The sequence below is a fragment of the Pongo abelii genome, chromosome 2 (genome assembly GCF_028885655.2).
Source record: "Pongo abelii isolate AG06213 chromosome 2, NHGRI_mPonAbe1-v2.0_pri, whole genome shotgun sequence".
In the NCBI taxonomy this organism is placed as follows: Eukaryota; Metazoa; Chordata; class Mammalia; order Primates; family Hominidae; genus Pongo; species Pongo abelii.
This window is the reverse complement of record NC_085928.1, coordinates 71,175,416-71,200,736: the sequence shown is the minus strand read 5'-3', so window position 1 is coordinate 71,200,736 and position 25,321 is coordinate 71,175,416. Positions and strand designations below refer to the sequence as shown.

The following is a 25,321-nucleotide window of genomic DNA, read 5'->3' as shown; positions in this document are numbered from 1 at the left end:
CTCTAGAAAGGGCCATGTAAGAGGAGACATCCCATATTATTCCAGGGTTGAGAGCTGTGTGGATGATTGGTAAGCAAGCTTATTGAATTTTAGATCATAATAAAGGGGTTTGGGAAATGAAAGGAATCATCATTTGATTTTCTCACAGAAATCCAGCTTCTCACTGCAGTTGTTAGGAAAATAAAATGTAAGGAAATGATTTCTTAATGGTGACACTGACAATCAGTCTAGCTGATGCAGAAGCACCGGTGTCTATAACAGGTCCTCTGATGCCTAAAATTGAAAATTGTCTCTCTAATGTGCCTGTGTGCTCCCATTCAGCTTTATGTTCCAATTGATTGCTTGACTTTTAACCAACGGTGATTTTTTTGATCCAAGGCCTCCCTTCATACAGGTCTAAAAAAAAACCTGACTAGTAGATGTACTGAAACAGCAACTAAGAAAGGTTTTGGTTCCCTATAGTGATACTATCTTTATTCCTTCAGTGTCTACCACCCCTGAGCTAGATATTCTAGGAGATCAAGTTTTAAAATAATTTCCTTTTTGTTCAGAATGTCCCCCTGTTATTTAACAATCAATTTTTAAGCACCTGTAACATGACCTGTGACCCCAACCAGTGAGGATCACATCACTTGCTTTTTCAAAAACCTTCCAGCAGCTTTTCATTGTTACTATTATTATCATTGCCTCCCTGCCACCATTACAATAAGGACAGAATTCAGACTCTTTCTTAGAGCCCAGGAGGTTTAACTCAAGATCACAAAATACAGCCTATGGGCCTGTCCAATGAGTAACTTGTTTTTATAAATAAGGCTTATTGGAACACAGTCTCATCCATTCATCTACGTACTGCCTATGGTTGCTTTTATTGCTACAAAGACAGAGTTGAATAGCTTTGACAGAGATTATATGACCTGCAAAGCTAAAAATATTTATAAACCGGAACTTTACCAGAAAAGCTTGCCGGACCTGCCTTAGATAATCTATTGCCTTCTTAGCTTTCTGACCTTCATTTCCAATTTCTTCTCATCCTTGCTGATTTCTCTTTGGTCTTGCTGGTAGTATTTCTGCTCCTGAAAACCCCAGGGCCATTTCCTTCCCAGGACCTTTGTTCAGGATGTGCCTTCTTTATAGGAGGCTGTCACACAGACCTTCTCATGCTGTGTTCTTCTCACCACTCGAAGCTCAGCCTACAGACACATATCATGGCTTCCTTAACTCTCCTCTACCCCAGCTAAAGGGAGCTCCACCCCAGTCATGTTCTGTTTGTTCCTATTCATCAGTAACTTATGTCACTTATTGGTTTGTTCACGTGTACCTATATCTCCTCATTAAAATGAAAGTACCTTAAATGCAAGGCCCTGGTCTGTCTCTAGTTCTACTTTGTATCCCTAGAGCTCTAAGCAGTGACTGGTACCTAGTAAGTGCTCAATAAATCCCTGTGGATTGGATGGAAGAATGAAAGAAGCAATGAATGAATCTGTTGTGGAGTATGATACAGTTTCTACCCTCAATAAACTGTTTAGAGAGAGCCATGTACACTAATGTCTGTGAAAATAAGAAAGTAGGTTTATAGCAAGAACAACCTTGAGTGAGATCAATCTTGCTGAGGGAGTATGTCATGAAGATTGCGCAGACAAAGCTAATAGTCAAGGATGACCAAGCACTGTTAAACATAAACAAGACTTTCTAAAGTGAAGGAATTGATTTTGAAGTTATGTATTGAAATTGATTATGAATGAATATATTAAAATGTCCAATCTCATATATAATTTTCAGTCTTCAGAACAGTAAAGATGAAAAAATACAGTAATACACAGTGATGGTAAGGATGTGGGAAAATGAATATTCTTATCTGTTACAAATGAATGTCCAAACCGATCAAATCTTTTAAGGAGGGTAGTTTTATGCTGTATATCAAAAGCTTTTAGAATATGAATAACTTTTGACCCAGTAGTTCCATTTCTAGGATTTTTGGAAAGGGGAGAAATTAGAAACTTCCTCAAAGATAGAGGTACCAGAATGTTCACCAGAATGTAAGTAGCTAACAAAAGGGAGGTGACAGTGCATTATAGACCTTCTACATAATATACTACTTAGAATTGTTAAAAATGATGGTGCAGATCAGCGTCCAGAACACCAATTGTTGAACATTCTCTGTGTATCAATCACCAGTCCAAACACTTCATATAGATTACTTCTTTGAAACGCCACACCAAACTCTAAATAGGGACTGATATCATATCCATTTACAGAGTGGAAAACAGAGGCTTACAAAAGTTAAGTGACTTTTCTAAGGTCCCAGAGCCAGAAAGGGAAAAAGAAAGTTGCTTATCAGGACCTGATTCACATAATGCTCTGGGATACGGACAATAAAAATTATCAATTCTTTTACCCTGGACAAATTACTTGATCTTTCTGGGTTTCAGTTTCCTTGTTTATAAAATGAGATTAACAATAGTATTTGTCTCATAAGGTTTTCATGAGGATTGAATGAGTTAATTCATTCTGTATGTATCTATATTAAAATATGCATATACATATGTGTGTGCAGCTATATCCTAGCCACTGTTGTGTATGCAGAAGAGACATGAGCCAGCAAAAGAGATAAATTCCCGAGTCTGCATTCTAGTGGATAGAGACAGACTTTAAATGAATAAATGAAATATAAAGAGAATATCAGACTGTGGCAAATATTTAAAAAAAAGATCAGAGAAGAAATACCAGGATGGGGCATACAGTCTGCAATTAGGAATAGGGGCTCAGAGCAGGGCTCACTGAGAAGACAACCTTTGAACAAAGACATAAAGAAGCAAACCATGAGGAGATCTAAGAGAAGATCATTCCAGATAGAGAGACCAGCAAGTGCTGAGGCAGAAGCATGTCAAGGCTATTTGAGAAATGACTAGAAGAGTAGTGTGAGCTAGGGATGGGCACGGTAGGAGATGAGCCTGGAGGACAGGTGGCAGGACACCAGTGCATGCAGAATCAGACTGGACGACATGCAAAGCCTTTAAGGATCTTGGATGGAGGCACAACATGATCTGACGGATTTCAAAAGGATCAAGCTGATCCTCCCAAATACATTAATTTCATGTAAAGTACTCAAAACAGTGTCTTGTACCTAACAAGCGGCCAGTAAAGATTACATATTTTTATTTGCAGTATTAACATCATCTTCCTCTAGCTTCATACTTTTTCCACAATTTCTTCAGGAAATATATATATATGGAACAGGGAAACCTTCACTTTCCTTCATACCCTTAACAGACTTGTGTGTATGCCATTTGTCCACTGCTGGAGAGAAGCCAGTTTGTGTTGGAAAACATGGGGAAACTGAATTCTAGCCCCAACCCTACCCTTGCACTCAGCCTAGGAACAGTATGAACCTGAGAAGACCTGAATGGACTGGTAACCTCTTCCATGGATAAGATGATGGGGCTCCCACATATAATTACACAATAATGTAACAATATTCCATGCATGGAAATGCTCTTGCTAGATAGAGTATCTTTTCAAATGCATCCTTCTCTACGGCTCTGACTCAACAATAATACTTTTGCATTTAAAATACTTTTTTAATGAGATCACTGCTTCTGGCAATTGCCTCACCAAATTTCTCCTTTTGATATAGTTAAAGTACAGTTTTGTCAGGTAGCAGATGGTGAAAGAATGGCCCCATATTCATAGCCTTATTTTCCAGTGATTTTGTGGTTATATCCAGTTTGCTGGGTTTTGGCACTTTCCAGTTTCAAACATTTATTGATGCATCCCACTAATGTCTACAAAAAGCCACCATGTGCCAGGTACGTATTTAGGTGCCAGGGATAGAAAGGGGAACAAGACAAATTCGTTGCCCTCATGGAAATCACATTCTATCGAAAAGTGAGACAATGTGCAAACAAACAAATAGAAAATGATAAGAAGACATAGGAAAGGTAGAGGAAGATAGGAGATAGATCTTACCGGGACTCCTGTATTAGATGTGAATGGTCAAGAGGGCTTCTTGGAGGAGGTGCTCTTCAAGCATAAACCTGCATGAAATGAGATAGCAAAAGGAAAAGCAAGGGAAAAGGTGCTCAGAGGGGAGTGTGAGTGGCTTGAGAAACAGAAGCTGGAGTGTAGAGGATGGAGGTAGAAAATGGAATGGGGTGGGGGTAGCCAGTGGCTATTTATGTAGGGCTTTGGAATTTATTCTGAGGAAGACGGGCAAAAATGGGGAGCTTTAGGAACTGATTTATGTTTTAGAATGACCACTTGGACTGTTGGTAAGAAGAAAACTGTGGAGAAGCAAGAATAGGGTCAGGGAGGCCAGATAGAAGTTTCCCAAGCACCTGCACATTTGATAGAGCTTCCAAAATTACACCCTTGACACAATCCATAGAAGGGGAAAAAAAAAACACTGAAAGTGATTTACTCACAAAATAAGCATCATACTTTCCTAGCTTTGGGAAACTCATTTTATCAAATCAATTATGTAGGCAAGGTTCTACAACTTCCAGGAAGTAAGCAAATCTTACAGGCGATGTCCTAAGGCTACTGACCCCAATTCTTTTTTCCTTTCTTCTGAAATGATGTGACTATTCCAAGTCTCATTCACCTGTACAGTGACCATCTGAGATAGTTCCCAGATAGCAAATTAGCCTCCTAGGCTTTTTAAAAAAATCACTCATTGATTCAGCAAATTTTATTCAGCACCTTGTTGTGTCCAGATACCATGAATCATAAACAAAATGTAGGTCCATGCAGATTGTGTTTTGCATCCTGTGTAATGCCAGGGGCTGCTATTCACATAGGTTATAAGAATGCCACCGCATGGAGTTGTACGGTGTGTTGCCTGCATAACTGCACCCTGTAGCCCTGCCAGTCTGCTAGGTACTTGGGATAGGAACAAGCAAGACATAATATTTTTGGTTAACCATGTGCCCAGGTTAGAGTGATTGCCCTTTTACTTGGCATCTTAATGAGTTCATTTGTTTTTCACCATCCTCTATGTAAATACAAACGTGGCATTACTGACAGCAGGGTGCATTTCCAAAAATGCAAAACCTCCAAACCTGTCTTCCTGACAGGCCTCAGCAGTATTCATTCTGGAAACTCATCAGAAGCATTTCAGATCAAAGCAGGTAACAGAGGTGAGCTGCAGCCAGGGATGATTTGAGATTCCAGACACATCCTGACCACCATCTGGGCCTCTGCAAAAGCATCTGCAGGCTCTTCTCAAAGCTCAGGGCCCCCACACAGAGAGCAAGGAGAGATATATGGCCTAGGAGAAGCCAGCAGATAGTGAGTTACCCAACTTCTTACAGGGTTAAAAGTGTCAACTCATCATTGTTGAAGGGTGGTAAAAGTGCCTTCTATTCCCTAGTCTTCCTTTCTCTGTGTGTGTGTGTGTGTGTCTGTGTGTGTGTTTGTACATGTGTATTTCTGATGCAATCCTCATTTTCTTATCCTATATCCCCTTGTGCCTTCTATTGCAAAGAAATGATCTATTCAGTCAATTGTTGATTGATTGATTCATTCAGTATGTATTTACAAATATCAACTTTGTGCCTGGCACTATCTAGGCCTTGGGGACAGTGAACAACATTGACAAAGTTAGTGCTTCATGAAATCTACATAGTAATTGGATAAAGCTACACATCATTTTGGATAATGATATGTGCTCTGAAGAGACAAAGACAGGTGCATGGGAATAGAGAATGGCTGGAGAGAGCAGGGCTACCTCTGATTGGTTGGTAGTCATGAAAGGCTTCAGTGAGGAGGTAATACATGAGCTGAAGTAGTAATGAGAAGGATGTAGAAGCAAATGTAATTGGTTAAACTCCTTTACATGGGTCTGCTAGATACTTTCCTCTTTCTTCTTTTTGTCAAATCCTTGTTGAATGTGTACATTATGGGATAAAGTAAACAATTCAAATATGAGTATGTAATATATCAGTTGCTTGAATGCTGTGATATGATGGGAGGGAGAGTGAGATAGTGGTTAATCAGATATGAGTGCGTAATATATCAATTGCTTAAATGCTGTTATATAGTGGGAAGGAGAGTGAGAGGGTGGTCAGGGATGCCATCTTGGAGGTGGGAGTATTCTTGAACAGAGAACAAAGCAAGAGAAGGCGTCATGAATATAACTGAAGGTGGGGGTAGGGAAGAGTGCCCAGGCCAGAGATGAGCAAATGCAAGGGCAGGTAGGCACCAAGGCAGGGGTAAGACTGGCAAGAGGAGCAGTAAGGAGGATCCTGTGTCTGCAGTGAACAGGCAGGAAAGAATCCAGGAGGGGGCAGGATCCTGATCCCTTGACATTGTACAGGGGAAATTTCAGTTTTATTTTGCATTGTGTGGGATGTCATTGGATGATTTTGAGCATGATCTGACTAAACATTTTAAAAAGACCACTCTGTCTTGGAGAAGAACAGACTCTAGGGGTGAAAGTGGAAGCAGGAAGATAAGCCAGGGCACCGTTCACTGTTACAGTAATCAAGGCAAAAGACCATGGTAGCCTGGGCTGGAGGAATGAGTTAGAGGTGTTGAAAAATGGTTTGATTAGGGAGATGTGAAGCTGAGCTAGACTGAATCTGGTGATTGATGCTATATGAGGTACAAACAAAAGGGACAAATCCAAATGACTCCACACGTGTTGTACGGACAGCTGTGTCAACAGTAGAGTTATTTCTGAAAAGACAAGACTAGAGGAGACGGCAGGTTTGGCAGGGAAGAGGCAACTTCGGACACAGTAACATTGAGATGCTTATGAACGGTGGTGAAGATGTCAGCTAGGAGTTGAATACACAATTCTGGAATTCAGGAGAGATGCTGGGAATTATCAGACTGCAAATGATACAGGAAACCTGGAGACTAGATGAGATCATGTAGGCATAATTGTAGATAGAAAAGTAAGAATGATGCCCAAGATACTCCAATATTTGAAGAGGAAGTAGCAAAGGAGCTGAAAATGAATATCATAATAGAGAGGAGGGTAAATGGGAGGGAACAGTTACCCAAAAAGTGATTGAGGAAAGGGTGAGGAGAAAGAGGGAATGAACCGTTGTTTTTCAAATGCTGCTTAGAAGTACTAGAGCATCACGTTGAGCAATGGGGTTATTACTGGAAAATTCAAGAGTGATTTGATGGACTGGTATCAGTGAAAGCCTGGCTAGAGTGGTGCTAGGGAGAATGGGAGGAGAGAGCTTCTGTGAGCATAATAAAGGCTTTCAAGGGGTTTTACTGTCATGATTTTGTAAAGCACATGCACAGCTGTGAGGACCCAGGTAGTAGGTGGAGAGGGTTATAGGATCAAGGGAGGGGGTCTTTAAATGTTTGTCTGGTGAAGACAGTAATCTTGCAAGAAGAGGAAACTTAAAAGTTCAGAAGAGTGAGGAGATTGTTATTACAGTGACGTGTTCGTTGTTTGTTTGCTTGTTTGGTTTTGTGACATTTTCTGCATTAGGCCATTATTGTTCGGCTATAAAGAAATACCTGAGACTGGGTAATTTATAAAGAAAAAAGGCTTAATTGGCTCATCATTCTGTAGGCTTTCCAGGAAGCATGGCAACATCTGCTTCTGGGGAGGTCTCAGGAAGTTTTCAATCACAGTGGAAGACAAGGGGGATGTAGGCATCTCACATGGCAGAAGGAGGAGCAAAAGAGAGAGTGGGGGGAGGTGCCATGCACTTTTAAATGACCAGATCTTGTGAGAACCCACTCGCTATTGCAAAGACAGCACCAAGCTACGAGGGATCTGCCTCAGTGACCCAAACACCTCTCACCGGGCCCCATCTCTCACACTGGGGATTACACTTTAACATGAGATTTGGGAGGAGACAAATATCCAAACTATATCACCTTTTAAAAATGTGAAAGCCATTCTTAGCTTGTAGACCACATAAAAGCAGGCTATAAATTGCCCATGGGCCATAGTTTGCTGACCCCTGCAGTCCAGCAGACTGTTCCATGATCTTCCATTACCAGACTCGAATATACTGGATTTAGCACATCAATCCTGGGGTCATTGTGCACGTGAAGGGTATGAGGTTTCCCATCTATTAGATAGTGCACATAAAAAGGCTTCTGATCCAGGGTCCTTTTGTTTCTTGGTGTGGCTCATTTTTGGTTTGTTTGTTTCCATGAGGATAAGATCTTAAAGTATGTTTTTTTGCTAGGACCATGGATGACATTAGAAGTTAGAATTACAAGTTTCAACAAATAGATCCTATAGTGCTGGCAGATACCAAGAATGCAAGAAGGCTTGGCTAGGAAATAGCATAGTCCCGGGTTGACCAAGACACATCATAAATGAAGAATAAGGGAAGTTGGTGATGGACAACAGATCTCTTGTTACATTTGAGGCGGTTTTCTCTCCTCATCCCATTTCCTACTTCCATAAGCAGAGAATGAGGGAAAGCTTCATTCTCAGGAAGACGAAAGGAACAAATTCCTTGACCCTAGGATACAGGTATTTGTTTCCTGGCAAACAGTGAAATTTGCATGCAAATTAGAAGCATCTCTGGATCTTAGGACTCTTCTTCAGTCATCATAATCTGACATATTGCAGATAAGGAATATAGAGATGCATAGGTATGATGCAGTAAGAGCTAAGTCCCCACATCCCAGTGGTAGGTAACAAAGTAAAGTTTCATGAAAGTTGGGTGGCTCTTCTCTATCCTCTAGCTGTGCTATTTGGACACATGTCCTTTGAGCTTGCAGGAGCAGGGGAACAGTTAGAGAATACCTGGGGGAGGTTGAGGAGCACATGAATATCTGGTGAGCACTATCTTTGCCACAATGAACGCTGACACCAACAACCTGTCCTTTGATAACACAGGCAGACTCAGCTTTCATATCTAACCCATTTATCCAGCATTCTCCCCAGCAAAGATACAATGTCTCAGAACCATATAATACAGCAAAGAAACTTTCTTTAAAATATTCATCAGTTATCATGAAAGAAATATCTTGCTTGTGAGGGTTGATTGCAAGGGTCTTGAAGTTGTCCTTTATAAGAAAATAAAGTAGGACTTTATAATTCTTGGAACAATTATAAAATTAATTTTTAAAATATTGCCATCTTTGCTTAAGCTTTTGAAAATCCTATTGGAAATTCTGTGTTTAATGAGGTACACCTCAAAGTGGGCTGGGTACAGATACTTCTTGACAGCACAGAAGGGCTTTTCCATGATGAAAAAATAAGTGTTTGCGTCAATAGTGAAATAATCAGTAATTGACTTTGGTGGATTAAAAACGGACCATTGATGACTTGAGACATGAATTTCTTTCCAGAAGGACTACAAGCTTGAATATAATGATATAAAGATATCTTGATATCTATAGTTAATGAGACCAAAGGGCAAGGATGAAGGGACTTAAATCCTTTTCTTAAATCTCCATAAATTCCTCTTGAAAGAGAATTTCTACTCAGATATTTCAACTGGAAGGGACTATAGAAATGATGTAGTTAAGCCCTTTTATTATACAGATCTGAGAACAGAGACTTCTATCTCAGTGACCTTCCTAGGGGCCTATCATCAGTGGCAGCAACTGATTTCATTTAATGGAATATATGCAAATTATGTTTCCCATAATGCACTGAGAGTACCCTGATGTCTTTACATGTTGACGTTTCCATTATTTTTAGTTCTTGATTTTTTATTGTAAAATTAATGTTTGCCATGCAAAATTCAACACTGTGAATTTTAAATATCTTTTTGTTAGTCTGTTTCTTTTCATAAAACTGAAATACATTTACTTCACCCTGGCTATTGTAGGTCCCCAAAGAGGTTCAGAAGATCACTTGATGATATATCGTGGAAATATTTTTAAGCTTTAGTCCCTGTATCCCGAGTGATGAGAAATCCTAGTCCTCAAAACATTTGTATTCAGTTTTCACATTAACACCTGGGGTGTGGGTTTCAGAAATAGGTGTTTGTCTCCGGTCTTATATCCAGAGCTTGACATAGGGACATCTGTGCCTGCTTCAGCGTCCAAAGAATGATGTCCACTCTATAGCTAGTAAAACATTGCAGAAAGAGGCAGTGTTTATATGACTGATAAAGTATTTTACAGCTTTATTATGGAGGGGGAATTGTCAGAAAGACAGATAAGATTAACTGACAAAGAATCTTATACTCCTGAAAATCAGGTGGCTTAATGACAACCTGAAATCATGAAGCCCTAATTAATGCTGTCAATTACCTGCTGTTGATTCGGGAGCACAAAATGGAATGCTTGGTCTTCAGACTCAGATGTACATGGTCATGGGGGGTGGGGTTACTAGTGAGGACATAGGCTATTGAGGCCCTTTGAAAGTTGCTCTTTTTTGAGTGATACAGTGGTTTATTTCATTAGCTATCTTATCACCTTAACAACAATTCAACCAAACAGGTCATTTAGCATCATTCTGCAAAATATCTGAGAGACTGAAGTTTTTACTGAAACTACTAAACTGTCCAAAGATGTTGCCATCATAGACACAATTGCTATCTGCAGGATAGGCAGCCATTTTCATAGCTAAATTGTTCAAAAGGCACACAGAGGCACCATGATTTTTATGCTTCTTATTGTTTTGTTTTTTTTTGTTTTCAGTGGATACTTAAAAATCAATTTATTTTTATTCTGGTGTGTACCAGGGGCATAGTGTTTGTTAGGATGAAAAAGCAATTTTAATTTAGTGGGAAATGGATTTTCTTTATCACAGAGAAATGTGGAATAAATGAGACACACACCAAATGAAATTCTCATTCTAGATCCCAGGGGTTGAGGTGGTGAGATGGGGCTGGCAGAGGGACAAGTTTAGAACTTGATAATTCTATTTGGATTTCTCCTTAGAGCTCTTAGTGGTCAATAAAAACTCTTGGTAAGCAACACAAATGACCTAGTTATGCCTGTCCTGTTGAACGGGGTATTTAGAAGCAACAGAGTATAGTGAAATAGAGTTAAAGAGCCAGGGCTGTGGTAAGTTCTGCCCGTCTACCTGTGTGCCCTCTGGTGTTCTTCTCCTCCTCTCTGGGCATCAGTTTCCCCATCATAAAATGGATTTTTAACAGTTCTTCCTTAATGTATGACTTTAAATTACCTGTTAAAATGCCTTATAATTTGCCCATATCATCTTAACCAAAGTTTATTATAATTGAGAGTATAGCATCTCTGGGGAAATTTATGTTTAACTGAATCGATGGATAGGCACATTCATTTCAAAAGCCACATCTGTGATTTCTTTTGCACAGTTATTTTATTGCTATTTTGTATGCAATTCTCTTGCTAAAGTTATTTTAGGGGTGGGAGGTGTGTGAGAGAGAAAGACAGACAGAAATAGATAGCAATGTCTACCAGTGCAACTTTATTCATATTCCTCATTGCCACTCTCTGTGATACAGCCACACAGGCTTCAATCCCTAATACTTGCCATGATTTGCCCTGCCATGGAGTCTTTGCACATGTTAAAACTCACAGATTCCCATCACATTATGCTTGTTGTGGCTATCTCAAAATATCATTTATGTTCATCATTATAATTATGCTGGTTATTAAACCTGCTGCCTTGATCTTGTTATTTAAGGCATTAATAGAGAAGCATGTATATATAACTGTCAGCATTCTTAAAGCATTTTGATTACTGTCATTCAACATGTCTGACTTCTGACTTCCTTTGTAATGCTGTACATTTTGTCTTATGCATCTAAAGGCATTCTAAGAAGGGGTGCACAGGTTTCACCACATTTCCAAAGAGGTCTTTGGCACCACAAACCTTAAGAACACTCTACATTAGACCATAAGTGAGAGAGACAGGGGTTCTATCTGGCTGTGTTCATCAAGGTTCTTGGTAAACTTCAGGTAGTAAATAAGTACATGTTGAACGAATAAATGAAAAAAACTCCACAAGATTGGAATAGATAACCCTTCAATCAGAGATCTAGTTACTCAACATAACCTTCTGAGGCTCAATGCTTAGAAGAAAAGATGCACCAAATCTTGTATCCTATTTAAAATGTTTTGGGCTGCAAAGAACAAAAACCTGGCTCAGGGTGGCTTGAATACCAAGGAGATGTGTGTGTTCTCATGTATAGGAAGTCAGGATTCAGGTTCTATGTGGTCAGTGTCTCCAGGAGTCATCAAGAATTAATGCTCAAAATATGCTACTGGAGCAACTGGGGCCATGTACCTCTTTGTTTCGGTCTGATAGGAAAGAGAGACCCTAACTCTCAAGCATGGGGAAATAAATTTATCCTGTCAGTTTCCCTGAGACGAAATGGAAGAATTGTCATTCCTTGACCAATAGTAGTTGCCAGGGTGATGCCATGTGTTCATTGGATAGGACTAATCAGTGTCCATCTCTGCAGCCAAGGAGAGGAAGAATAATGAACAATAAGCCATGCTGAAAAGAAGGAAGGGAGAAATGTTGCGAAGAAAACCAGTGGAGTGAATGGCACACAACTTTTCAGGAAGGCTCACCAGGGAACACATATTACCAGGAAAAAAAAAAAAAAGACATTCTGTTTGTTAAACAAACACTTATCTTTGGAAAACAGGATAAGGGGAGAGCATGTAAATAAAGGGATGTTGCTTATGAGCAGCCCTGGCTTTGATGCCTTTGGAATGGAATTGCACACGGAAGAGGCAGGGAAAGTAGAGGCATCCCATTCTTCTGAAGAAAGCTTCCCCATCCCTCCTCTAGTCAGGTGACACTTATGAATCAGGTTTTACAACCTGTGAAATAAAGGATGTAGAATGAACACCAAAATTTAACATAGCTCTTTTCTGTTTTCTCCTGTTTTATTCTTCATATTAATTTAGTATCTATCTCTCTGATTATCATCTACAGAGATGAAAGAACTGAAAGTCAGAATGCTTCTCTCTATAATTACTTACAGATGCATATGCCTACCACCAAAAGGAGAGATACCATCTCACAGAGGAAACAATCCACATCTCTTCTGTGCTCTCCCCTGCGCCCAGGCTTTCAGCATCAGGGACTACTCGGGCATAATTAGCCTTCCATTGATTTCCAGAAAATGTAGTTCTCAGAATAGAAATCTTTATGAAGATGTGATTGTAGGTAATTTGCCTGTTACTGTTTCATAATAAAGAAAGTTATTTCAGAAGAAATTACTTTTTTAGAAGTTAGAATTCTCTAAGGTAGGCTGGTAGTCAATGAGGAATTCTTTGAAGCTTGCAAGTTTTGTGCTTTGATGTGTCTTGTATAAAATCAGGAGATTCTGCCATCACTACCACCGATTAGTAATTATTTTAGCCATTTATACTATTTCCAGAGGCTTTCTGGCATGTGGGGTATGAGTTGGTAAGTTAAGCTTTTAAAAGTTGAGGTTATTCTGGTTGGCAAAGCATCTACTGACAGAATGAGTGATATTTTATAAACTCATTTTATAAGGAGAAATGGTAAAGAAAATCACAGGCCTCTGATTTCCTACAAATATGTAATGTAGACTGTACTTAAAAACTAAATTCTGCCCAGTTACAGCCACCACCATTGAATATTGCACTAATGCCCAGATTCATGCCCTTCGATCAAACTTGCCTATTTTCAGTTGATACAGTGAGCTTAGATTCCTTTCCCAAAGAACTAGTCACACATGGTGAAGTATAAACCTTTACTCACTTAATGAAGAAAAAAAATCAGTCCGTCAAATAAGCACTCAAGTCCACATGCCTGAGGCTGTCTTTTGTAACCTAAGGGGAGGAAGGTTATCACTAGTTGGTACAGTATGTCATTTATTGAGAGTTGTTGTTGCTGTTGTCTTAGTACCCCCAGACCCCAAATTTCTACTGTTTTATGACAAGTCACAGAGATCAGGACACTTGATAGGCCATAAATAGCACTGAGGATTTCCAAGGGTTATGGTTCTAGGTTTTGTTACATCCCAGAGAAAAATTGTACAAGCGAGTTAAATTTCCAGAACAGCAGCCCACAGAGTTGGTGACTTATATTTATCTCTATAACACTATCACCTTCAAATATACTGTATGACTTAGGTGCTTATTTTTTCCATCATTTTTCTCCTAACATCTGGAATGTTAGGATTTTTGTTTGTTTTCCTCCTACTGTTGTATTTGTCATAGGTTTCAATCATATGGGGAGGTGGGATTCAAGTTAATTTGACAATTTGAAAAGAAACTTTGGAGGTAATTTTTTAAAAATGTTAATACATGTTTAAGATTTTATTATATAACTGATTTTTAATGAGAACACAAGGAAGATATTACAGCCAATTCAAAGGAGAAATAAAAGCAGCACACATTTGTATGGAATAAAGAACGCTGAAATGAATGTGTAAATAGACACAAAATTTGGCTTTTGCCTTGGGATAGGGGACAGAGAAGTCAATTGGACTTTCTAAATATACTGGGTAGAATTTATCTTTTTGTCTATAGACAGGACTTATTTTTCATTACTCTAAATTAGTTGCAAGTTACAGAGTCATAAAATTGTTCAAAGGTAATGAAAGAACAGATTAGGTTTGTTCTTAAAAAAAAAAAAAGCATAACTTTCCATTGGAGGTACTAGTCATTAGTATTATGCTTATTAAAGTCTTGCTCCTTTTGACCAAAAATAATCTCAAAAAAGGTTATTTGTGATCATAAAATAAGACTGGTCTTAGGCCTAGCCTGATTATTTACATCGGTAGAACAAGCATTCATTTACTATAGAGGATAACTTAAGTTTGCTTTGCTGGAAGTTTTCATGAGGATTCTCAGATTGGATTTTTAAGGGCTCTGTCATTTGCTATTCAAAGGCCAGTAGGCCAAGCCCAAGAAATTTTACCAGGTTTCCCCTGCATTATCTATAAATTTGGGCAAATTTCTCCCTTCTCAAGGTTCCCAAATTACCTCAACATTCTTGACCTGCTAGAAAATGACATTCCGTACCCGTAATGCTAAGATCCTGTAAAGCCAGGTACCTGGTCAGTTTTCTTGCAAAGGCTTCCTAAAAGGTCATCTTACTGTCTTATATGTGGCTTAGTATACCTGATTAACAGAACATCATCCTAAAATATGATATACCAGGCAAGGCTTTGGAGGCATACCAGTATTTCCTATTACGTTCTGGTAGAAAAAGAAGATAGATACATTGAAACCATACAAATACATATTCTGTCATGTAAAGTAAAGGGACTCAATAAGAGTTTCTGAATTGAAGGTAGGAGAGTCCAGGTAAAAGTAGAAATCAGACGTCCTTTGCAAAATGTCTCATTTCAGTTTACAAAAACAGCCTACCAAATTGTTATGAATTATCAAAAGCTTAAGAAGATAGAAAAGTGCTTCCTTGTCTAATCAAAACATAGGATATTAGGCTAACATCAATAAATATTGCAAACAAATAATGCAATAAAATCTCTTTCATTAGTTCATTCAGTCCTAGGTAATTAATTCTTGCTCCACTGGACTTTTGGGTAGCAATATCATGGAGTAGAGTTTTTGATTAAAAAGAAACCTGAAAATGTTGGTATCATCTGAAAAATTGCCCAAATGATGCCTTCTGGTTCAATCCTTTTCCTCAGGGCCATAAGAGGGTTTATACCTGATTGCAGAGCTTTCAGGGAAGAGTCACAGAAAAACAAAAGCTATCTGTAGATGACAGAGACTCAAAAGGCTGTGGTTATTTTATTATTGGCAATTTGCAAATGTGAAAGATCTAATGAGAGTTTATGTCAAGAATAATCCAGTTGACAAGGAAATGTAGTTGTTTCTGTGGCATGCAAAACAAGATAATAAAGACAATCAAAAATGTTTTTGATAAAATGTCTCTAAGAATAACGATTAAGGCTATTTTCAAAGAACAGAGGGAATGCTACATATGATTTATACAAATAATGAACATAATTTTCACAGCAGAAAAAATCTTGATACATAGCACGTAATAATCCTGAGGCATAATATACCTAGCATACTAAGAATATAGCAAGAATGTCAAGTAGAGAGATTACGTAAGTCTGCAGTAGATTCTAGATAACTGCAGTTTTATAAAACTCCATAGGTAACATTGATGTGCATCCCCAGTTGAAATCTATTGGCCTAAAAAATACTAGATTTAAATTTAAAAAGTGAGGTTGTAGACAAGTAAGCATTTTAATAATAACTAAAGTTATGTATGATAACACTGTATGGGGCATCAACAAAATGTTTCTGTAAAAGGCCAATTAGTAAATATTTTAGGCTTGTGAGGTACAACATCACCATCACAACTACTGAACTTTGCTATTGTAGTGCAAATGCAGCCATAGATAATATGTAAATCTATGGGCTTGTCCATGTTCCAATAACACTTTATAAAAACAGGTAGTCGGCTTTATTTGGCTCATGTTGACCGATGTCTGAGGTATACTGTTGTTGCCTGTATCATCAGACAAAGCATAACCAAGACTCTGACAAATAGAAACATGTTATGTGCAGTGAAGACAGTGACAGATCTCTTGGAACTTCCCCTAAGGAATATAATTTCTGAATATTTACATTAATATTCTTCAATGCAAATTTTATCTAGGGAAGGCTAAGCAACTCTTCTAATTTGACTTTTCCCATAAAACTCATAGTAGTAACAGAGCAAATGAACCAGATGACTTCTAGCTCCTCTTTTTTTATAAGACTAAAGAACAAATCCTTGTGATTTTCCAGGAACCCTCTATGAAATTTCAAAGATAGTTTTAGGTGTAACAGATGTCCTGAAAGCCTTACGGTTTTTTGTATATTAAAAATCTGATTAGGTGAAAGGAAAATTTTTTAAAAAACCAGAGGTGGGTGATTTGGACTGTTAAGATATGACAATAAAACACACAAATAAACATGGAAAATCAAACAATTGTGGAAAACCTTATCTGTTTTATAAGTGAGGAAACTTTGCTTGTTTTCTTTCTGGGGGTACAGGGTTTCTCTTTGTCACCCAGGCTGGAGTGTGCAGTGGCGCAATCTCGGCTCACTGCAACCTCTGCCTCCTGGGTTAAAGTGATTCTCCTGCCTCAGCCTCCTGAGTAGCTGGGATCACAGGTGTGCACCACCACACCTAGCTAATTTTTGTATTTTTAGTAGAGACAGGGTTTTGCCATGTTGGTCAGGCTGGTCTCGAACTCCTGACTTCAGGTGATTCACCAGCCTTGACCTCCCAAAGTGCTGCAATTACAGGTATGAGCCTCCTGCACCCAGCATTGTTTTCTTAATAATCAAGGACATAATGATGTCAACGTAAAGCATAGAAGTCACTCTGGTGAGAAGAAAATCTTTATTATCTAGACAGATTACACACAACAAAAATGGTAACACTTTATATTGCAGATGAAGATATTAGTCAGTAAACAAAGAAAATAAGCTCATCAAAATTGAGAAAGCTTTGCTAGTATCTTAACAGGTTTTATAGATTTCCAGATTCAGGTATTATAAAAACCAAGGCAAATAAGTTTTACTTTCCAAGTTGTGTCTGTGGTTCTGCTCTTTCATATGTGGAACAAAATGACACTTGATTTTAGGACAGATCTCAGGGCTAATTCTGAGGCCAGAAATTTTAGGACAGATCTCAGGGCTATTTCTGAGGCCAGAAAAAACTTTATCCTATTACCGAGATGTTATTAGTATGCAATGCTTTTATCTTTGCTATCTTCCTTTGCATCATTAAATAAGCATTATAGTGGTTCTGTTTAAGTTTCCAACAGTGAGTACTGATATTTACAACCTAGAAGTAAAACCTCTTTGGAGTCGTCAATAAGTTTTAAGAGTACAAGAGAGTAAGGTATGTGAAAAGTATAAAGTAGTTAGAGTGTAAAGAAAAACAAAACAAAACAAAAGCAAAAAATACTGATTACCGTTGTCTTAGGGCAAAACTACTCTTGGCTTTGGAAAAAACATGGAAATATATATAGTTTCATTTTTTTCTGAAACTAGTGCTCCTAAGTCTAGGCTCAACCACTTACATAAATTTTATCTGGTAACCAAGGTAAATAGCCACTCTTGCACAGAGAAAATTGGCTAGGGAGCGGTGGCTGAATGATTGAGGACAGCTGGTCATGTAACATCATTTCAGCAGACTCACAGAGCTCGTAAGCACACTTAACTCTTTTTTTTTTTTTTTTTTCAGGTTTGGGGGTATATGTGAAGCTTTTGTACGTACATAAACAAATGTTACAGGGCTTTGCTGTATGTGTTATTTCATCACCCAAGTATTAAGTCCAGTAACCAATAGTTACCTTTCCTGCTCCTCTCCTTCCTCTCACCCTGCCCCAAGTAGACCCCAGTGTCTGTTGTTCCCTTTTTTGGGTTCATAAGTTCTTATTACTTAGCTTCCACTTATAAGTGAGAACACACCATATTTTGTTTTCTGTTTCAGCATTAGTTTGCTAAGGATAACAGCCTCCAGCTCCATCTATGTTCTTGCGAAAGACATGATCTCATGCTTTTTTATGGCTGTACAGTATTCCATGGTGTATATGTACCACGTTTTCTTTATGCACTCTGTCATTGATGGGCATTTAGGTTGACTCCATGTCTTTGCTATTGTGAATAGTGCTGCAATGAATATTTATGTACATGTGTCTTTATGGTAAAATGATCAATATTCCTCCATATATAAACCCAGTAATGAGATTTCTGGGTCAAATAGTAATTCCACTTTTAGCTTTTTGAGGAATCGCTTTCCACTAAGGTTGAGCTAATTTACACTCCCACCAACAGTGTATAAGCATTCCTTTTTTTCTGCAACCTTGCCAGCATCTGTTATTTTTTGACTTTTTTAATGACAGCCATTGTGACTGGTGTGAGATGGTATCTCATTGTGGTTTTGATTTGCATTTCTCTAATGATCAGTGATATTGAGCTTTTTTTCATATGCTTGTTGGTTGTATTTAGGTCTTCTTTTGAGAAGTGTCTGTTCATGTCCTTTGTCCACTTTATAATGGGGTTTTCTCTTGTAAATTTAAGTTCCTTGTAGGAGCTGGATATTAGACCTTTGTCACATTCATAGTTTGCAAATATTTTCTTCCATTTTGTAGGTTTTCTGTTTACTCTGTTGATTGATAGTTTCTTTTGCTGTGCAGAAGCTTTTCAGTTTAATTAGGTCCCAATTGTCAGTTTTTGCTTTTGTTGTGATTGCTTTTGGAGTCTTTGTCATGAAATCTTTGCCAGTTCCTATGTCCGGGATGGTAATGCTTAGGTTGTCTTCCAGGGTTTTTATAGTCTGGAGTTTTACATGTAAGTCATTAATCTATCTTGAGTTGATTTTTGTGTATGATGTAAGAAAGGGGTCCAGCTTCAATTTTCTGCACATGGCTAGCCAGTTATTCCAGCACCATTTATTAAATAGGAAGTCTTCTTCCCATTCCTTGTTTTTGTCAGCTTTGTCAAAGATTAGATGGTCATACATGTGCAGCCTTATTTCTGGGCTCTCTATTCTGTTTCATTGGTCTATGTGCCTATTTTTGTACCAGCATCATGCTGTTTTAGTTACTGTAGCATTTTATACACTTAACTTTCTACTGCTGCATGCATCCCTCATGCAACTCCTCAAAGTGGCAAGAAAGAACATCTACAGGGACCAAAGATAGAGCCTCTAAATGAGGAACAAAAGTACTTAAGTCAGTAATTCACTGTTCTTAGAAATGATGTAGATCCAACACTATAGAGAAGCAGGGAAGTCACATTTTAGATCATGAGGAAAGTGGGGTCCATAAATGAAATTTAATGCTGGGAGAAATAACAGCACATTAGTATACAGATAGGGATATCCAGTAGAGAGGGATAAATGTTGCTGCAGGGTAGGCTTGGAGATTGCTGGAACAATATTCTTGAACAGGGCAGAGTAGAGGAGCTCTAGACCACAAGTGAAACTTGAAGAGCTCGTGGAACAGAAGATGAGCCTTTCCTCCACATTAGCAGGAGGAAAAAACAAAGCAGGCACAGGTATGGGTAGGTGGGTGAATGTGGGGTTAGAGCTGGTGGAGAAACTTCTGTTCTATGAGATATAAGTGGAGTAAATGAAGGCCAGGGAAGGAGATGTTGAGCTTTTGAGGCAAGGGGACAGTGGATGAAATCATCACCTAGAGAATAAAAGCATGCAGGGCTAGAAGTATAGTATGATCATGGAGTGACATCAGAAGCCCACTTGGAGTGAGTGCTAAATTTAAAGTAAAACCAGCCAACATTACAAAGCTACTTTGACAACCACTCCCTTAAAGGAGGAAAAATAAAACGAGTGACACCAGACAGAATTAAGTTCTGGATATAGCCATCCCATTCATAGCTGGGTATTTCTGACAAATAGATTCCCAAGGTTTTGATGCACGTTCTTGGTTGACGTGGTTTTACTTAAACAGACTTGAGTGCCTTCCTATGCTTGATGTTTACATTTTAACTTTCTTTTTTCCATTTTGGAAAGAGGGGTGGTCATTCAAAAAGTACGTTTTAGCGTCTGTCTTATTGAAGGTAGGGCACTTGGAAGAATTCTTGGTTAACTGCCTTGGACTAAAAGATACTTAAACTTTAAGTCTACAGCAGCGTAGGACTTTAATCCCCAGTGGTGGCAGTTATCTCTTGGAATCATTTCTTTAAAAATGTGCAAAGCCACTCATGAATTGTCTGCTGAGTAAAGAATTAGCCATAATAGAGACGCTTTTTAAAGTAATTGGACTCCCCAACACCCAACAGCAATTGATGTGACAGCTCATTACTAGGCATTGCCAGCAGCCGTGCTGTCATTGGTTCCAGACTAGTTAAACAAAGTAATTACTCTATTGATGAAACAACCAGATAGGATTTTTTAATCGCTGTGGTGTCATAAGGTATTTTTCATTTATGTTTTCATTTCTATTAAAATACGTAGCTATGGCCCTGAAATCACTACTTAGAATTAAACAGTTTTGGAGGGAATTTTTAGTTTTCCATGGATAATTCACCTAACAAAAAGAAGTACACCAGGAAAAACATCAGCTATTGCAAAGGTGGCAAAATGGATTAGGTATGAGGTATATCCAAAGGAAGCATCTCGGGATTTTGTTTCTTATTTTCATGATCCAGGGCATTATATCCAAATTTTAGGCTTCCACGGCCTCCTGATAATCCCCAAGACCACATGTTCTTAGAGGTGAAGGATGTTTGTTTCTGGTTTTGGTTTTCCCATAGTCATCACACTATGCATTGGAGTGAAAAAACAGGATATGGTTAGTGAAAACATTACTTTGACCATCCTGGGCTGACCAACTGAAAAACAAGAACAAATAACAACAAAACGATAGTTAACGTATAATAATTTTAAACGATAGTTAACGTATAATAATTTTTTTTGGTTCCCTAGGCATAGCTGAGCCAATAATATTCTGCCTGTCCTTAAATATTTAGATAGCATTTATATGCTAAGTGATGCTAGAGAATATATTGAAAAGCCTCATGGATCACATCCAATTTAATTCTAATGTATATGAGTATTTCAGACCTTCTGCACATTAGTTAAGTTTGCTGAGCCTCATATTCCTCACCTGTTAAGTGGAGATGCTAATAGTACTTATCTTCTTGGATTATTGTAAAAGATTTAAGGAATCGGTCCCCTAAATACCTTGGAACAGTGCCTGACCAATAGTGAGTGCTAATAATTATTATATGAAACTGTTGCCTTATTGTATCAAGGGGCCTATAATTTGGTAGAGAAATAAACTATGTGCAGTGAGAAACAAGGTATTTAGGGAGGAAACATGGGGATGCAGAAGACTCCTTATGAAACAAGAAATGGCTTTGTATCAAGTGCTTCCTCCAAGATATCTGTCATCCCTCTGTTCTCCCTGTCTCCACTGCTGCCACCTGTCATCATCATGCCTAACAATCAGCCAAGAAGATATAGAAGACAGAGGCCAGAGAGAAACAGGGACAGTTGTCATAGACTTACTGGAGCTGAAATGGACCTTTGTGATATTGAGGTCAAGCTTCCCAAGAACTGGATAAGGAAACTGGAGCCCAACTAGAATAGCTCTGTTCTTGTTCATAAAAGTTGCCCGATGGATTGAATGCATTAGCATCAACTGGGAGCCTTGTAGAAATGCAGACTCTCAGGCCCCACCCAGACCTACCAGATCAGAATCTGCGTATTAGCAAGATTCCAGGTGATCTACATATGCCCATTAAAGGTAGAAATGCACAGCTCCGTCTTGCAAAGAGAAATCTGGAGACGTGGAACACTGAAGTTAATTCATAGTATGAGAATACAAAAATCATACATGTTTTTAAGAATCTATGAACAAATCTGTAAAAATTCACAATTCTCATGAAGAATATAATAGGAAAAGCTATGGACTTAAAACCAATAGCCCAGAATTTTGATTCTGACTTTTGTTACCTTGAGGTCCTTTGACCTCTCAGACTTCTCCTGTATCTCTATGGTTTTACTAGATGCCTTCTCACAATCACACCCTTTTGAAAGTCTTGGTTAGTAATTCTATTGTCATGGTACTAATAATATAGCATGGTAGAATGGCTAGAAAGTAGCCCAGCAGTTAGGAGCATGGATGCCAGAGCCAGATTCCAAAGGCATCAATACCAGCTCGCCACTTTTGGATTACGTGCCCTGAGTCACTTTTCTTTAACCTCTCTGTCTCATCTATAAGATAGGTGTGACAACAGTAGTAACTACTTCCTGGAGTTTATGTTCAGAATTAAATTGAGATATCATAAAGTGCTTAAAACCATTGGACACATGTATTTCCTATGCCAGGCCCTGGGCTCAGATGTGGAGAAGTCAAAGATGAGTCCCTGCCTTTGAGGAGGAAACTCTGAGCTGAACCTCCTAGGAATGAGTGGAATCAGAGTAGGTCTGGATTTACAGTGCACAGCCATGTTTAGGCGGATCAGGAAAATACTAAGCTCTAACTCACAGAGGAAATGGGATATATTTTACTTGGAGAAGATAAGGAAGCAAAAGAGACCCAATAGCTGTCTTCAAACACTGGGCTGGCATGAAGTTGAGGTTCAGACTTCTCCGCGTAGCATCAGAGGGAAGAATTAGCATGAAGGTTAAAAGGGATTTTGGAAGGATAACTAGTAAAGATTTGGGAGATGGCCATCCATATTTGTTAATATCTGGGAAGAATTAGATTTTAGAGGAGAAAAAGTAATTTGGGCACCAAGGAAGAATTTTTGAAAACAGCTTCAGTAAAACTTCATGAATTTGAATTAGTTTGTAAAGAGGACCAATTAGATTCAGTGAAAGATCCATTGCTTATCCTTGAAGAAGCAGGATTTCATTTCTTTCAACTCTGCAGAGTAACTTGAACCAATTACTTTTGCGGAGTAAACTAATGAGCTGCTTTAATGAGCAGATAATATGAACATATAATTATCAGCAACATGAATATATAGTGTTTCCAAGTCTTTTTTTTTAACATATTTATGTTATGTAAAGACCTTAAAAACTACCTCCCAACATATTTTTTTTAACATATTTATGTTATGTAAAGACCTTAAAAACTATCTCCCAACATATTTACCCTTTGAGTTTTCCTGGGAAACACTTTTCATGAGTTAAGTTAAATTCTACTTGTCTCACTTAGTCTCGATGGACGTGAATTTGGGGTCAGTGGCTACCAGATTAATAAGGTTTTACTTAGCCAGATTAATAAGGTTTTACTTAGATAGTAAACATATAAATAGTGAAAGTGTTTGGTTTATTTTATCAATAAGAGATTTCCCTCCATTGCTCTTCTCAAACTGCTGGATAGGATTTAGTCTATGCATTTAAAATTCCAGCCCTAACGTACATATGTCATGCATATTTCAACAAGATTCAATTATAGCTGACAAAACATTTGTAAAAGCGGCTAGATTCTAGCCCAGATGGTGGCTGGGCTTTTGATGAACACTCTAAATATGTGACATTATTCATCCCTGACGCTCAGAAAATAAACATAAGGTACCACTTCTCCCAGGGCAGGGAAGTGGAGAAGAAAATGCTCACATCTTCCCAATGTACAGAGTTGTTTTCCCCTAGAAGTTTCAAAATGTTGACATTTTGCTTTAACAACAAGGGAAGATATCTCTGAGCATTCTCCTGAACACATATGACCCCTTCCTGTGGAAGTTAGATAATCTGGGCCTTAATTTCCTCTCTAAGGCCCCTTCCAGATGATCATCTTATGATAGCATTTTCTGAACTATTTCCAAAGATACTAAGTCTCAATTTCTGACATCAAGACCTCACATTTTAATATTTTGACAGATATACATACTGTATCTTGTAAGTTGTGGTATAGGGAAACTGCAAAAACATTTTTAGTAGAAGTTTTGATACTACTGTTGTTTAACTTGTGTAAAATGTTAATTTAAAAATTAGTTGTTGAATGACAGTGCCTGAACCATAAAGGCAGTCATTGGATTTTTTAAAAATAAAAATATCAGCTGGGTGCAGTGGCTCACACTTGTAATCCTAGTACTTTGGGAGGCCACGGCGGGCCGATCATCTGAGGTAAGGAGTTGGAGACTAGCCTGGCCAACATGGTGAAACTCTGTCTCTACCAAAAACTATAAAAATTAGCCGGGCATGGTGGTGCATACCTGTAATCCCAGCTGCTCAGGAGGCTGAGGCTGGAGAATTGCTTGAACCCATGAGGCAGAGGTTGCAGTGAGCCAAGTTCATGCCACTGCACTCCAGCTTTGGTGACTGACAGAGTGAGACTCTGTCTCTAAATAAATAAATAAATAGTAATATCCTGATAAACAGCACCCAGGTAAATAATCAGAACATCACTAACATCCCAGAGGTGCCCTTTTCCCCCACTTCCAGTCACCATCCCTCTGTAGTTTGAAGGAGAATGCACTTGCAAGGAACAACCCAGAATCTTCAATCTTGGCCCATTCCTCAAATGGATTTATAGGAAATGGCCAAGTTCAAGAATAACATCTTTCTAGCATTTTCCTTTCAACTGTGTTCATATACTTAAAACATATGGTTGGGTTTGATTTTATAATCTAGTCAGTAAACTTAATATTTTACTTTGTTTTTGAGTTTATTATTCTTGATCAATCCATTAGAAAGCAAGAAAGAAACATTCAGCAAATATGTAATTTGTTCATTTTTCTCTTCCACATTAACCTATTAGATGCTTTTTATAGTTACTCTGACAATTACAATTTACAGGCATTCTTGAATTAAATTCTAATAAAAATTATTACTTTCTGATAATGCTAGTATTTTGAAAGAGTAATTTAGTCAACCCCCTTCCTTATTTGTATGTCATTGTGCCATACACCTGAAACCCCAAAGTCAGTATTATTGCAAAATAGATTCATTTGTATTAACCCACTATTTGTTCTTTCTGACTCTCCATTTCTTCTTGAATCTCTGAACTGT

General features: G+C 38.3%; 1 protein-coding gene and 1 long non-coding RNA gene across 6 annotated transcripts in view; one reads left to right on the top strand and one right to left on the bottom strand.

The window, feature by feature from the left end:
• GRM7 (glutamate metabotropic receptor 7) overlaps window positions 1–25,321 on the top strand; it is an 884,465-nt gene that overhangs the window by 732,372 nt on the left and 126,772 nt on the right.
• Window positions 20,726–25,321, bottom strand: part of LOC129058537 (uncharacterized) — a 278,101-nt gene continuing 273,505 nt past the window's right edge. The window contains exons 2-3 of one of the 2 annotated variants that reach the window (XR_010139163.1): window positions 24,526–24,653; window positions 20,726–21,119 (exon numbers count right to left, since the gene is read on the bottom strand). This is a non-coding gene — a long non-coding RNA (uncharacterized LOC129058537). The remainder of the gene's footprint in view (window positions 21,120–24,525; window positions 24,654–25,321) is intronic. The other variant, XR_008523702.2, reaches the window with a different exon arrangement.